The 15,219-nt window shown below is 40.3% G+C and overlaps 1 protein-coding gene across 18 annotated transcripts in view; it reads right to left on the bottom strand.

Moving 5' to 3' along the window:
• The window catches only part of CXXC4 (CXXC finger protein 4), a 135,879-nt gene that overhangs the window by 40,822 nt on the left and 79,838 nt on the right, over positions 1–15,219 (bottom strand). For 14 of the 18 annotated variants that reach the window (XR_010083632.1, XR_010083643.1, XR_010083645.1 and 11 more), the window contains 2 exons: positions 7,520–11,613; positions 4,272–5,183 (listed from right to left, as the gene is read on the bottom strand). The exons of 1 other annotated variant lie outside the window; for it this stretch is intronic. The gene's annotated coding sequence lies outside the window, so the exon portion shown is untranslated. The remainder of the gene's footprint in view (positions 1–4,271; positions 5,184–7,519; positions 11,614–15,219) is intronic. 3 more of the 18 variants (XR_010083634.1, XR_010083635.1, XR_010083637.1) reach the window with 3 other exon arrangements.

Raw genomic sequence — 15,219 nt, 5'->3', positions numbered from 1 at the left:
TCATTCATTAGAGATCATAAAGAGCTATGTGCTACATAAATAATTACATCTCTGCCTGCCCCTCTCTCTCTGCAACTCTCTGTAGAGAAGATACTTCTTTCCTAACAGAGACTGGTTCACTCATCTGTGACACTGAATCCCTGCAATTCATAAATGGCTCACCAGAAGTAGTCGGGAAGACTGGATCTATAATACAGCTGGCAGAGACGCTTGAAGCAGAGGCTTCATTTCTGCAGCTGATGCTTTACTTTGTGATCCATGCTAGTGAAGGATGCTGAGTCTGCATAGGTTATTATTTACACCCATTATGTCAGTCATATTGCTCAAACATATTCAAATAAATTAGTTTTTCTAAAATTTGAACCAATTCCTGAATTAGATAAATTATAAGTAGTCTGCATTCAAACTTTTCACAGTATTTCCTGGTTCACGGTTTGAAGGAAGAATTTCATGATGTAGGAATGCCACATTAATTCTACATTTAATGGTGGTATTTCACTGCTTCCAAAACTTTTCACACTATCTCAGTTCTTGTAGTCATTCCCATTTCATGTAGCCATTCTCATGTCATGTTTTTATCTGCCAAGATGACATGTTCAAAGAGCTTTAGCAAAGCTTGTACAGAAAACTTGTATGAAAAATAGGATGTTGAATAGCACTTCCCAAATGTGAAAGAGATATAGCAGTGTTTTAGGAGGCAAGTAAATTATGGAATAATTCCTGCAAATTGTGGCAGTAATTAGTGAGTTAGTAACATGCAGTATTTAGAAGCAAAGAGCAGTTAGCAAACACTATCTATCATTTTGTGTCTGTAATACAAGAAAAAGTCCTGTACCCATTTATTGATTATGAGTATTAACAGATTCCTGTAGCTAATTATGTGTCTTGTGCTTATATCATCAAGTTCTAATCTAAAATGAGACTAGATTTTAAAAATAGCACTTTCTTTCTTGCATGCATTCACAGGAGAGAGAAACAAGTTTCTGTAAGAATTTGCTTGGGTTGAGAAACCAGCTGTGATTAATTCAGAGGAGACAGTGGCAGGACCACACTGGCTCAGAGAAATAAATTAAGCACATCAAGAACAATGCATGATATAACAGCAGGGCTCAGGTGGCTTTCCTCTTACTTATTCTCTGGAGTGCAGGCAGGACTGCACCCTTTCTTGTAGCTCCTATGAGGTACCATTTAGGTTTTGTCAAGCAGCTCATTCTGAGAACAGAATGAGTGAGACCTGTTCTTCTAGTATATCGTGAGAAAGGTCTGGCTGGCTTCTTCACACATATCTCATCTGGCTCTAATCTCGCACTGAATAAAATTCTGCAATTTGTGTACTGCCAATGCCTTTCTTTCCTAGCTTGTTCAACCAAGCCTACTAGCCAACATCACTGACCTGAAAGGCCTATTTTAGCATATCTCCATCATCTCCTTCTTGCTTTAGATCAACTTCTAGTTTTAGGGAAGACATTCAGGGAAGGGACCATTTCTTTCTCTATGTTTGTATAGCACTTAGGACAGGAGACAACCAGTATTAATTGACAAGTTTTTAAAATAAGTTTACTTCATCTGAAAAAGAAGGAAAAAAAAGTGGTGATAAAAATGAAAAGAGAAGAGACATGATGACTAGAACCCAAATAGATTTGGAGAGCTGGACAAGGAAAAGTAGTATTTTAACTTTTAAATGGAAGAAAGCTTATTGTTTACATCATTAGCAACATACAGAAAAAATCCCAGAGAACATTTTTACATAAAGTGTCACTATGCTTTAAAACTCAAGGTTGTTTTATCATTGCCTTTGAAAGGTCCCAGAGAGAATCAGCTTATTGAAATGCATTAAGACTGGTGACTTTCCATTAACTGCTTTCAATAGGATGAAAAAAATAACACAAAAAAGGAAGACTTTTGTGAGGAAGTTTACACCTTAACAGTACAGGCTGGGGGATGGACAGACCGAGAGCAGCCCTGATGAGAAGGACATGGAGGTGCTGGTGGGTGACAGGATGGACATGACCCAGCCATGTGCACTGACAGCCCAGAGAGCCAAACCTGCCCTGGGCTGCATCCAGAGCAGCGTGGGCAGCAGGGTGAGGGAGGGGATTCTGCCCCTCTGCTCTGCTCTGGTGAGAGCCCACCTGCAGGGCTGCATCAGCTCTGGGGTTCCCAGCACAGGAAGGACATGGACCTGCTGGAGTGAGTCCAGAGAAGGTCACCAAATGATTAGATGGATGGAGAATATCTCCTACAAGGAAAGGCTGAGGCAATTAGGTCTGTTCAGTATGGAGAAGAGAAGGCTACTGGGAGACCTCTTTGCAACCTCCCAATACCCACAAGAATTAGGGAGTCTACAAGAAAGATGGGGAGAGACTATTTAAAGGGGCATGTAGTGACAGGACAATGGGGAATTCTCAAACTGAAAGTGAGTAGGGTTACATTAGATAGTAGGAAGAGATTCTGAACTGTGAGGGTAGCAAGGCACTAGAAAAGATTACTTGAAGCTGTGGATGCCCCATCCCTGGAAGTGTTCAAGGCCAGGTTTGAAGGGGATCTGGTGTTGGAACTACACGATCTTTAAAGTCCCTTCCAATCCAAATCATTCTATGACACAGTGAGGAATTTTAGTTCTTACTTCTATAATTTCTTAGATCCCCCTTTTTCAAATTGAGAGGATCAGAACTTGGTTAACAGTACTGAGGAGTTCTGTGACATGTCCTAAAATTTCTGTCCTGTCAGGAAAGCCATCTTACTACAAAATTACTTTTAGACTTGAATGATTGACTCTTGAAGGTGCTCAAGTCACAGCAGTCTTCCAGGCAGCAAGCTCTCATCCTTAGGGCACCTGTGTTTTGCTCTTGCTTTACAGATACAGTTTAGTGGCCTTGGAACTGGACAAGCAGTGCTTGGCACCCCACTCCACACTGAAAAGAGCCCAGTTATCAGCTAAGAAGGAACTGCAACAGTTCCCCTGAAGTCAAATATGTAGGTGCCTGTCACTCTGGATTGGTAATTTTATGTAACCAAGACTAGTTAGTTGGACTGTTTAAGACATGTTAATCATGTGTGTTTGCACATCATTCAAAGAAAAATATGTGATTCATGCAGTATGTCAAAATATTTACAAGATGACTGCTAATGAATTGAAGCTCCCATGTGTAGGGGTTTTATTCCTTAAGCATATTAATATTTAGCAGGAGGCGTCAGTATGAACCAAAAAGAAGGCTCATCTTTCCTCACAATTCATTCTTAAATAGAGGAAGCTTCAAATATGAATTATTGACAGGTTGAGATTAATCTGTCACAAGAGCATTAGGAATTTATTGCTGATTTCTGTTAAAAAAGAAAGCAGCTACTTTTAGATGCCTAAATTACTTATTTTGTTGAAGAAGAAGAAAAAAGACAAATGCTGCACATATGTAAAAACAACCATGGGACTGAATTTTTCCTTGCCTTATTAGGGGAAGGAGGGGGTTAAACGGCCATCCACTAAAAGCAGTGATTTTATGCTGAGGTCTCCAAGTCAGTGAATTTACATTTTGTAAGAACACCCTGAGGGGCTTTCAGTTACTTTGCTTAAAAGGTAGACAGATACATTTACAGCAGCACACACAGAGCTCCATGTGCTAGCATGGCCACAGATTGGCTTTCTGGAACATGTGTGCTCAGGGTGACTTAGTTCCAAGCAGGTAATGCACCAGGACACTTTTATGTTTTGGCTGGGAATACAGAGCAGTAAAGAATGCGACTGTAATTACCAGTAACGAGGGTATAAATTTCTGATCCCTACTTTGTTGGCTGAAGTTTGCTAGTGTTTTTAAGCATTTACATTTTACAATTGCCTTATTTATAGCCTGGAATTTGGTGCACTAGTTTTTCATGCATGTGAAATGCTTTTTATTGCATATGGAAGGAAACTACTGCCTTCATAAGCTAGCCGTTTGTAAAAATATTACAGCCAAATTAGGTTGAAATATTTTAATGATTTAGTAATAGATTATTTGAAATTTTTAATTGGATGGGACATGCCAATTCTTTATTTTTTTATTTCAAATAAATAAAAACCCTGTATCATTGTGCTCAAATTCATACAATTAATACAAAGAAATAATTTGTAAATAAAAAACAGTACCTCCCATATTATTCCTCCAAATAAGGCTATGTCTGCAATGTGAAGGTCTAATAGGAATTGTCACATATTAGTTCACCTGTAGCTTCAAGCACACAATATACAAGAGTGCAACTTTCACTTCTATTCCAAAGCCATTCAAGCAACTTACCTGTGCAAATCATTCCATCCACTTCTTCATGTGGATCAGATGAACTGGGTTTGGGGCCAGGATGCCATTCACAGCAGGACATTTGGAAAAGTGCCTTTTTTTGATGGGTGAGCTTTCCCGGACTAGACACTTGGAAGGTCTGCATGAACAACAGGACACAGAACAAAGATCTCCTACAAGGATTGTAATAGTGAACTAATACCTGAACATTATATGACTCCCCTGCACCCTGAAAAGTGTGTGGGGCTTACTGTCTTTACTCTCCATTTTTTTCAGCATCCATCATACTTGCATCACGGTCTGGGACTAGGCTGTGCAGTCACTCAATAATAATACATTCCAAATCTGTGCCCTTCTGCAGTTAGAGCAGTCTCTGTCTTCAAAAATATCTTATATTTTAAGAATAGCTCAAGTTGACTGAAGTCAGTGCTTTAGGGGGTCACCTTGCATCACCAGTCAAGTCCTAAATGAAATTACCAAATTAATATGAATATTTGGTGTGGACTTGGTTTTCCTCCACAATGAATCAGGCCTGTTGTAGAGCCCAGTTTTCTGAGCCAGAAGATAAAATTTCCAGGCTTTATTTCAGTTTTAGCTCTTGATTTCAGTAAAGTAGCACCAGATTTACAAGCATATCTGGGAGAACAGAGTTTTTCTCTTCATATTTTTCTTTGGAAAGAATGTCAATGGAAATGTCTAAAGGTGAGTCTTTGATTCTGTGTTTAAGTGGTTTATGATGAAGATGTCAGTAATACACAATTCTCTTGGAATTCCAGGGAGATATGCTATAGTTGGTCATGAAGGGAGGAAGAAGAAGAAAAAGATGAGATCATAGCTCTTGTATGAGTTGTTCCTGGATCATGCTCTTACAACAGCAGGGTCCAAATGAGTCTGCTCGCCTCTTCCCACCTGCTTCAAACAATAAGTAGAATGAAACAAGGCAAGAAGAAAGCAGACTACAGTCCTGCTTCCCTCCACTTTGATACATAATTGAGTGAGAATGCAAGAGGGTGCCCTTGACATGAAAATATGGTTGAAAGCACAACTGCATTGCTCATGTTCGCACTACTTTCATTAGCATACTACACAACTCAGACATAGCAGCAGCCAGAACCTGGTGCTGACTTCAACCCTCTCCTGTCTTCCAAGTGAAGCTAACTTCTATAATTTCTTAGATGTACTATAAACATCACAATAGCAGCTACTCCTCATAGAAGAGCCTGCAACATCTTCAAACTGTGGAGATTGCATGAGCACAGATGAAGACTCCTCAGTAGGCAGGATTTCCTCTTCTGCTCACCCAAACACATAAAACCTTCCCCCTAACCACTAGTAAAGTCTGCATATCAACCACACATGGCTGGGTCTAGCATCTACTGGACTACAGACTCTTTCATGGTGGGTTTACCTGATGGACAATGTACCTGAGAAGCAAAAACAAATATAATAAATATATTTCAGGGACAGGAGGGAAAGCTCAGTTTCAGAGCTGACTTTCACTTCAGCACTGAATCAAAATCTTTTTAAAAGTGAAAAAGTTAAGAGGGACATTTGGACCCATATCCACCACAGGAGTAATAACAAGGTGACCAACTTGCTTGCTTAGAAGTGGAAAAGGTGAGTTTAAATACATGTCCTGCTTTATCCCTACAGGAACTCTGGCCTCTGTGGTGGATACCAGGAATCTAACCTCTGAGTTATGGAGTAATTCTTTGGACTGGAGAATGGTGAACCATTCACACCACAAAATACCCCTGACAAGGCTCAGGGAAATTGGAGAGGTAGATAAATAGGCAGACACGCAGTACAAATCACCTCTGCATTCAGGCTGGACATATATGGGGTCATCATTGCCCCAGGTGGTCACACTATTTCCCAAAGAATCATTTTCTCTTCTCTTTTCTTTTTCCTCAAGAATTCTAGTCTAGCCTTGGAAAGTTTCCCCTGAGAAATTTTCATTGAAACAAACACTTCCATGAAACATTTTGTGCTTTTGTAAAATGTTGTATTTTGACAGAAGAATGTTTTCTAGAAGAGTTTTGGGGCTTTTTTCCAAACAGTTATCATGACAAGGCTCTAATGCATTCTAGGTGTGGTTTTGACAATCTAGATAACAGAGAGAAACATCAGCTCAAAAACAACATCAAATATTTAGGCATGATTCTGGAAGATCCCACTGCTCATAATGACATTGTGACTGCCAGTCTCAGTACAACACCCCAGATCACTACTCTTCCATTCTTACCATGTAACAACAGAGAGTTTTTGTCAAAACACACCACCCCTATATGCCACTTTTACTAGTGAAAACCTCATTCTCAAAACATTTAAGCTAAGGTTCAATGCAAAATTAATATAAAGAACATCCTGACCACATGGACTACTCAGAGATACCACGTCCTACTGATAACAGATTTCCATGGTACCAGCAGCTATGTTCCCCCAAAACTTAAGCCACAATTCTGAGGACTTTTAGAAGGGATGACCTTTCATGCAGTAAAGAACTTTTCAATGTAATAGTGGAAACAGAAATCCTTTGCTCTCCTCAAATCTCAAGACAGCAGCTTTTCATCCTGTGTTCAATCAGGCTCAACAGAAATATTTAAAAGGAGAGAAGAAAGGCTTTGTTTTCACATGGCCCTAAAGCTGCTTCTCCCTCCTCCTTCTCCTCCTACCCTGTACTTCTAACAGAGTTTTACACTCCATAACATCAAGGAAACTTTATTACACTTGGAATCACCATGATTTTATAGATACATTCTACAATTAGAAAAACATACCATGTCCAGCCTCATACATTTATGTGAATGTAACCTTCTTGAAAAGTCAGATGATTGTTTAAGACTTTATTTCCATGTGGTTCACACCAGCAGAAGTGTAATCAGAGTGTAATTTGCAATGTTCTGAGCAGTTTTTTTAAGGGGCAGAAACAGCCATATATAGGCTTTCCCTGGATTTCAAGTTGACTTTTGATTAGCTTTTTGTGCAGGTATTCCAGGTGTTGTCATTAGTTAGACACTCTTACTTTCTAATTATATAGTCCACAATTACTATCACCTTCCATTTCATTTTTGACATGACAAGATCTATTTGTAGATGTATTTCGGGTATTCCAGGTACTAGAGCTTCAGCTAGGTATGATGTGACACAAATTGCGTGTTGCAAATTACATGTTCAGGTCTCAGGAGCACAGCTTCATTCCTCAGTCTCCCAAGGGGCTGGCAAATGTAACAGCGGCAGCCACTTACCTGCACAGGGGGAAAAGGGTATGGAGGCAGCTGGCCCTCTTCTGCAACAAAAGAAGGGTGGAAAAATGCAGGCCATGATTTGATGTGCTGGTTGCTGCTGGAGAACAACAAAGGGGACTCCTTGAGAAGGCCCTTCAGCTGGAAATAAAAAAAGGAAAAGCCAACTCCTCCAACCTCAGTGCTGAGCAGAGTAGTAGAAGACATCCATGACCCTCAAAATGTCTTTCTGGCTGTGGTGGTGGCAGCTACATGGGCAGGCAGTGGTGTGGATCTCTCATCTACATGGGATTTCAGTGTAAGTCAGCCACATGGAGATTTCCAATGTCATTTCTACACAAACATCCAAAGTACTGCCTTCCTCAGTAATCCTGACCAAACACAATATGCTCAGATCTCAGGAAATTTTTCTTGCTATTTTGGCCTCTAAATACTATCATATCTGAAGGCAAAACACTGATATTGCTTACACAGGCACCTTACCCACCTTCATGAAACCAAACTACAAATGAAGTAGTATGTATTCCCATGTGGGAAAGACACAGCAAGTGCTGTGCTAAAGTACAATCATGTACTGCTTGAACTTTAACATAAATACCAATATTTAGTACCCTGTAGGCTCTAAAAAATACCTGCACTGGTTGGCAGAAAGACTTTTGATGATCAAGTATCAAATTAGAGAAAAACACAGACAGCAAAATGAAAACTGAAATGAGAATTTCTGTCTTTCTTTTTTAGAAAAAGTTGGAAGCAGGTCATATCCAGAGACAACCAACATATTTAAACCTCTAACAATGTCTAGTGGTATTTCCACTACAGAACATGACAAAGAGCAGCAGAATTTGTTTCCTCCAATGATATCACATTTTACATTATTTATGCTTTTGCTGACTGAAAAAGTTTAACTGGGAAAACAACCCTGTACAGAAGTACAACACCTTATCAGTATTTTGAAATAAAGTTGGAACAATTTTGAATTTAAATTACTAAAGAGTTGGCTAGAGCTGAGCATGCCTTGTGTACAAGAAATCAGAGAACTATTTCTGGTTTTCCCTCCTTTCCTTTTTCATCTCTAGAGGCTTCTAATGTTTTTGAATGAGAATCTGGCTCATCTTGAAAATTGAAGCCTCGGATAAACTAGGTTGTAGCAGAGTACTGTAGATTATACCGACATTGGAGATGTACTAAAACTAATGTGTTGTGCACAGTTTGACTAGGGAGGAGGTGTGAAGCATAGCATATAAGAAGCAAAACATGCGAAAGACCATGGCAGCGATAGTGGGAGAGTTTAATTATCTAGGCCTCAGAGTAGATTAAGGGGAAGAAGCAGAGCTTGATCTGGTAGAGGATTGCTTTCTAATTTAATGTGTACATAAACTGACAAGGAAGGGAAGAATGCCAGATGTGGTATTAAGCAACACAGGGAATATGATTTAGGACAATAAGGTACAAAACCAAAAAAAGAAATGTAGAAGGTGCAGTGACTGCTAAGCTAAAAGAGCTTCTGCAGCAGCATTCTCCACGCCAGCTACAAGGTATACGTACCCTCCAAAACAGAGGGCAGAGGTACAAGCTGCCATGGCTACATGTCCTTGCTGGAGTAATAGTTGGTCCTACAAAAAACCCCCCTCACCTCACTACACAGCTCTGCTCCAGTGCAAAGTGCTTGTACATACAGTGTGCCTTCCACAGGCAACTGGCAAGCCTGCTGTCTCTCAAGCAGGCTACAAAGACCTCATAGATAAACTATGGTCATTTTACATCACCTCTGCCCTCTCTTGATCTGCTTAATAATCTGCAAAAGCAGGTGAACAATGCCTGCAGGCCTGGGGGCCTGTTGATGTTTTAGCTGCCTCTCGAAGGTGCTTTCTGGGTCACAAAGCTGTCAGGAGTCACCTCAGTTGCAGACCAGAAACATCCGTCCCAAGACAACTCCCTCCGTGCCCTCTCTGCATATGGGAAACCTACTGCAGGTCTCTGGTGTGTAACATATTCATCCCTGACAGGAAGAAGTTTATCGAAAGGGGACTTGAACTTGTAATGACAATTGGATGGAACACAACACAGTAAATCAAACACAGCCATGTAATCAAACACAAAAATGTACAGAGGTGACAGAAAAAAACCTAGCATAGATATACAGCAGTTATAACCTTCTAGGAAGAAAAAGGGATTTACTTCAGAACCAGGTCAGATATTTTTCTTCATTAAGAAATACAAACCTTCTTCTAAAAGGTGTTCTGGCAAGTTTCATATTTCTGTGTAATTGCCCTACAAAACATTGTTTAGAGCCCTTAACACGAGGCAGCATCATAACTAAGACATGCTAAAAAGCCTTGGGTAGGGTAATTTATGAGTTATTTCACATACAAGGCCAGATTTTGGTCTTGCACCACAAACTGTAAAAGTAGCACCACTTCCACTTCAATATATCTAGATCCAGAGAAGTTTGCCACCCAGGCCCCAGCCATGGTTTCAGTTTCCTCTACTGCACTGTCATTACATTACTTAGCAGGTCTGCCAGTGACATTGCATTCAAAATGGAGCAATTATAAACACTGGCAGGAAACACTGGAGTAGCAAATGCTTTTTAAAAAAATTGCAAGGATGTGAAGAAACTCAATGGATATCTTTCATCTGATATATGAAAAGCAGATGACCAGGGATGGAATCAGTTAGGCCACAAAAGGGAATGAGTGAGAAGTCAGTGACAGATGAGACTGATGCTGCACTGATCCTGAATTAATATTCTTTGCCCGAGTATTTACAGAAGTTGTTGAAGGTCACATCCCGGAAACAGGGATCCATTTTCATGAGGGGAAAAAATGAAATATTAAAAGGCTTTATCATCCAATCTGGACAGGTAGATAGTTAATTAGAACTATTAAAAGTTGACAGGACCTGAGACTTAGATTAACTGCATCTCTGAATTTGGAAGGAAATAGCAAGGGAAATTGGCAAACCCTTAGTAATACTGTTTGATAGCTTCCTGAGGGTGGTGTATCTGGAAGTGCCTAGACAGTAACTACTCCAACTTTACCTTTTGAAAATAATAGTATCAAAAAACAATTTTTTTTTTTTTGGTCAAAGGAGGATTTAGGAGTCCATTCACCAGTAATCCCAGCTGCAGCCACAGAATGGATATTGGAAACATTAATACGGGATGGGGTTATGCAACATGTAGAAATGGCCAGCCGGGGAAGCAGAGGCAGCCGGATTCATCATGTCTGTCGAATGTGCTTTAAGTTCTTTCAGTACATTTCTCAACAGAGAGCCGAAAGTGAAGTGACAGGCATAATTTATCCAGATGGAGGAGATTCATCTGGTGCTGCACCCAACATAGAGAGATTGTTCTGTAGAATCAGTAAAGCACAGCACAGGAAAAGCACAACAGCAAATGCCTTCAAAATTATCTGTGGGACAAGAAGCAAGGTGTCAGCAAAACAGCACAGTTCAGGGTGACTAGAGGGACAGGAACAAGGCAGTACTCCCAAATTTAAGCACCCTACCCATTTTTATTCAACTTTTATATAAATGGCCCACAGGGGATATAATTTTTAAAGTGGAATTTTTTGCTGATAGCACGTAAGTGTAAAATCATGCACAGAGCAAGCAAGTTTAAAATTATTTGAATAAATTAGGCTTATGGACAGATAAAGGGCACATCCAGTTCAGCGCAGCAGAGTAAGACATAATGACTGCAAGGCACCAAATATAATCATAGGCAGGAAAAAGGAAGGAGAAGAGGGAATACTGTCCAGGGGAAAGGATATAAGGCAATTACTGATCAAATACTAAATGAATGCTTAGAATAACTGAGAAAAAGCCAAAGACAGGCAAATTCTTCATGCTCAAAAAGACAAACAAATTCTTCATACTACATGCTGAGTTGTCTCTTCAGTAAAGCTGAATTCAGACATCTTTTCCAGCACTCAAATAATGCTGAGATAAAAATTCTAGAGTTTGAAAGCAAAGAACTGCATTGTCTCAATAAAGACACAACATGATACGACTTATAAAATACATTGTCCCCTCCCCCAGCAAACAAACATGCAAAATTACTTTCCTGCATTTTGAATGTTAATTTGGGATCTATTCTGTAAAAAAAGAGAAAAAACAAGCATAAATTAATTGAAAGGTAGTTATTACCGGTGAAAACAGCCTTTTTACTGCAAAGGTTATGACATTAACCCAGGGAAAAATCCATGAATATTCACAATCACCATTTGTCATTAAGAATCATAAAATTAAATGTTGAGTAGGGCTTTAGAAAACTCCTCCAGCCTACTAAATTCCCTTTTCACTACTTGCTGTTATGCTAGCATATATCACCACTTTTTTTGTGTGTGTGTGTGCATTTTAGCACATTCCTTCAAGTTTTCCTTATCCATCTCTACAAAGAAAAGAGAATGAAGATGGGAATCACAAAGACCTGTAGAAACCTGCTAAAAAATGAACAACTAAAAATTCAGCCAAGGACGTCTTCAAGTGTTTGTAACAAACAAAAAGAATTTCCTCAAAGAAACAGAAATATTAGAAGTGGACAAAATTGCTGGGTTTGCTCTTAAATATCTCAGAAACTATTTCATTTTCACATTTGCACCTGTCAGATTTGCGACAACAACCAAGTGCTATGTAGCATGTGTGCAAACACAACAGAGAGCATTTTGCAAGGAAATAAAAGAGCTGGAAACCTGACTGAGGGGAAAAAACCTATGAGGCAGATGTTTCTCAACCATGAGCAGTCATTGGCAGGCAGAACGACTGATAAAAAAGATGAAATCAGGTGAGAGGCTTCAAACTCAATAGGCAAATGGCTTGACAATATTCCACAAAGCAAAGAAATGGCACAGGCATGGAGAACAAAACTGGGGGTCTGCTAACTGAGCAAGAACAAATTCTGTGGGAGGCAGCTCTAATGCCAGAGGGAAGTGCTAAGAAGCCACAGCAATAAATGAAGAGCCACAGTTAAAGCAGAAACCATCCACATTCAGAGAGCAAAGTGGTCTCCCACGTGGAGCAAGAAGTCCATGTGTGGGTACATGCACAGACACACAATATCTCCTGAAACATTTATGAAAGCTCCATTTTTTAATCTACATATCCATTCAGCCTCATACCATGAAAATCAATGTCCCTGTGGAGGTCTGGCTGTCAATCAGCAAGGAGAATTCCTGTCCCCAGTGTTAAAACATTCTAGGCTATTTGCATGTTTACTGTGCTCAGTGATTAACACACTGAGAGGGTGACAGGGCCAGGATAATCCACAGAAAGAGAATGGCTACACTGCCAAGGAGATGGGGTAGGGTACTAAGGCATTCAGATCAGGACAGGAAATAGGGAGTACATTCCTATCTGTCCCTATATTTTAGAAACAAGGGAAAGCACAAAGCAGAGAGTTTAAATTCTGGAAGACTGAGCTGTGTCATATGAGCTGAGACTGGTTGTCTGGGCTCAGCACCTCTGGAGCACAGCAGCCCAGGTTTGTTCACCAGGCACAGGGGGTAGCTATGGTGCCCTGGAGAGCAGCTGGAGCTCTGGAGTCATTGGCTGCAGGCTGCTCTCTAACCCCAGCCAAAAAGGCCATCCTGATGATATAACATCTGTCCCCAGTTGCTGCAGAGGCTCAGCTCCGCTGGATAATCTTGCACTGTTAGCTTCATGTTACCTAGTCCCACCATCACCATCCCCTGCTCCAACCTCAGAATACCTGGGCTGTCTTTGGGAGGCATGTTTCCAAAATATCTGAACCTTCCCCCAGAGTCCTCTTTCCCCAGAGAGAGTGAGCAGTGCAATTAGATGTCACTTTCTCACGTACCTTCCACATATTGCTGATGACAGAGCTCACCTTCAGTAGCTTGCACTCCTGTTGCATTCACATCTTCCCTCTGGCCTATTAATATATACAGCCACTTGTGCTCATTGGCATGGTGACTGTGCTTATGTCAGTCATGCTTCTTTGTATTTTTCCTGCCTAGACATTCACTGTTGTGCAAAGGATGTGTGCATCAGGCTCAACACCTGCTAGAAATCTCTGAGCTCTCTGTGCCTTTCCAACCTTCCCAAGCACTCTGACCTCACATCAAATATTTTGCTTTCTTTTTCCAATCTGATCCTCATTTTTATTACTTTCTCCACTCTTATTTTCCAGCTATCCAGTTTTCCTGGTATCTCTTTCTTTGTTACATTTGCTGTATCACTGCATTTGAATTGCAGCCATTTAGAGTCACATCAATTGACAAAAAATTTTTAAATGCCTAAAAAATCCCAGCTCCCCTTCCTTTTTCCCTACATCCCCTTGCTTCCCAGAAAAACATAAAATGCTAAAACCCTGCAAGACCAAAAAGTGAAAAACAAGCAAACTGAAATTGTCTTGCCTGTCTGACTCATCAACATGATGAATCCTGAAAGCACAGTGGTAACTGGGGGTCCTTGCTGCTCCCACAGGGCATTAATAACCTGTCCCTTCCAAGGTCCCTTCTTCGTCCCTTTCCCTGGGACCAGCATGCATGCAATGGTACAAATAAGCCCAAATCCTGTTCCAAAATCAGATCCAGCTTAAAACCAAACCTGACTAAAACCAAACCTGACACCCATTTCCAGCCATAATCCAATTGTTACTGTGGTATACAACTAACCATATATATTTTCTCAGTCAAAGATAACCAGAAATCTGCATTTCAGTAAAAAAATTTTGGTAAAACTCGACAAAGCTTAAATGCCCTGCAGAGACATCACAGATTTTGGCAGTGTTTAAGCTGGTAAGGTTTCTGAAGTTCAGGGCAGAAACTTTGGGTTAGTTGGAGGAAAACTCCAATTGAAAACATAGCCCTTGTTGTGTAAAGCAGATAATTTGGGATGAAATAACATCAGGCAAACATTTGAAACATTGACTAGTTGCAGTAGGAAATTAAAATAACTTTTAAACCCTTACCACTTGTTTTGTCCCCTGAATTCTGTGTTCTTCTTTTTTTCTGTATTCATTTAGATCCTAAATGGCACAGTGCTATTGGTATGAATTTACACAGTATATATCATTATGATATTTAGTACTATTAATGTTCAAACATCTTGTTAACTCCCAAACAGAATTTGCCTTCCCCCTGCTGGACTTGCTTCCCACAACCAAAACTAGAAGTGCCTTGCAGATATATCCATATAAAGCTTCCCCCTACACTGCTTTACTGAATTGCCCAGAGAACAACATGAAGACCCACATCACAATACAGGGTTCAAAGCTTAACTTTCAGGAATTCACTTTGCACTGCTCCTGTCACCTTGAGAAGAGCTGCACCAGGCCACCTGCCACCATTCATCATTTCCTTTTTTCTGAAAGATTTTTCTTTGCTCTGTTCACTTGCTGTGTTATTTCCCAGAGGACTGCTCCTGGATTGACTGGGCTTTAATTGCTCAGCCCTGCCAGGCTTAGGGTGGAATTTCACCTTCTCTTCTCCCCCTGCCTTGCCCTCCAGAGCTGCCACAGCTCTCAGTGATTTCTGAGGAACAGTGATTAGCAATTCACTAAGTTTGTCCCTTTATTGCTGTCCTGGAGTGACTTTTGATGCTGAATTGTATGAATCCACATGCCTTCATGTGGATACGCATGATGTAGGCCGTCTGATTTGCATTTATTCCTGCTATCCCCTTGATGCTTTCAAAAAGCGATCTCCCTGAGATCTGTATTACTTTCCAGTCTTCTTTTA

Source organism: Prinia subflava, chromosome Z, assembly GCF_021018805.1.
Source record: "Prinia subflava isolate CZ2003 ecotype Zambia chromosome Z, Cam_Psub_1.2, whole genome shotgun sequence".
NCBI lineage: Eukaryota > Metazoa > Chordata > Aves > Passeriformes > Cisticolidae > Prinia > Prinia subflava.
Note: the sequence above shows the minus strand (reverse complement) of the source record. Positions and strands in the feature narration are given on the sequence as shown.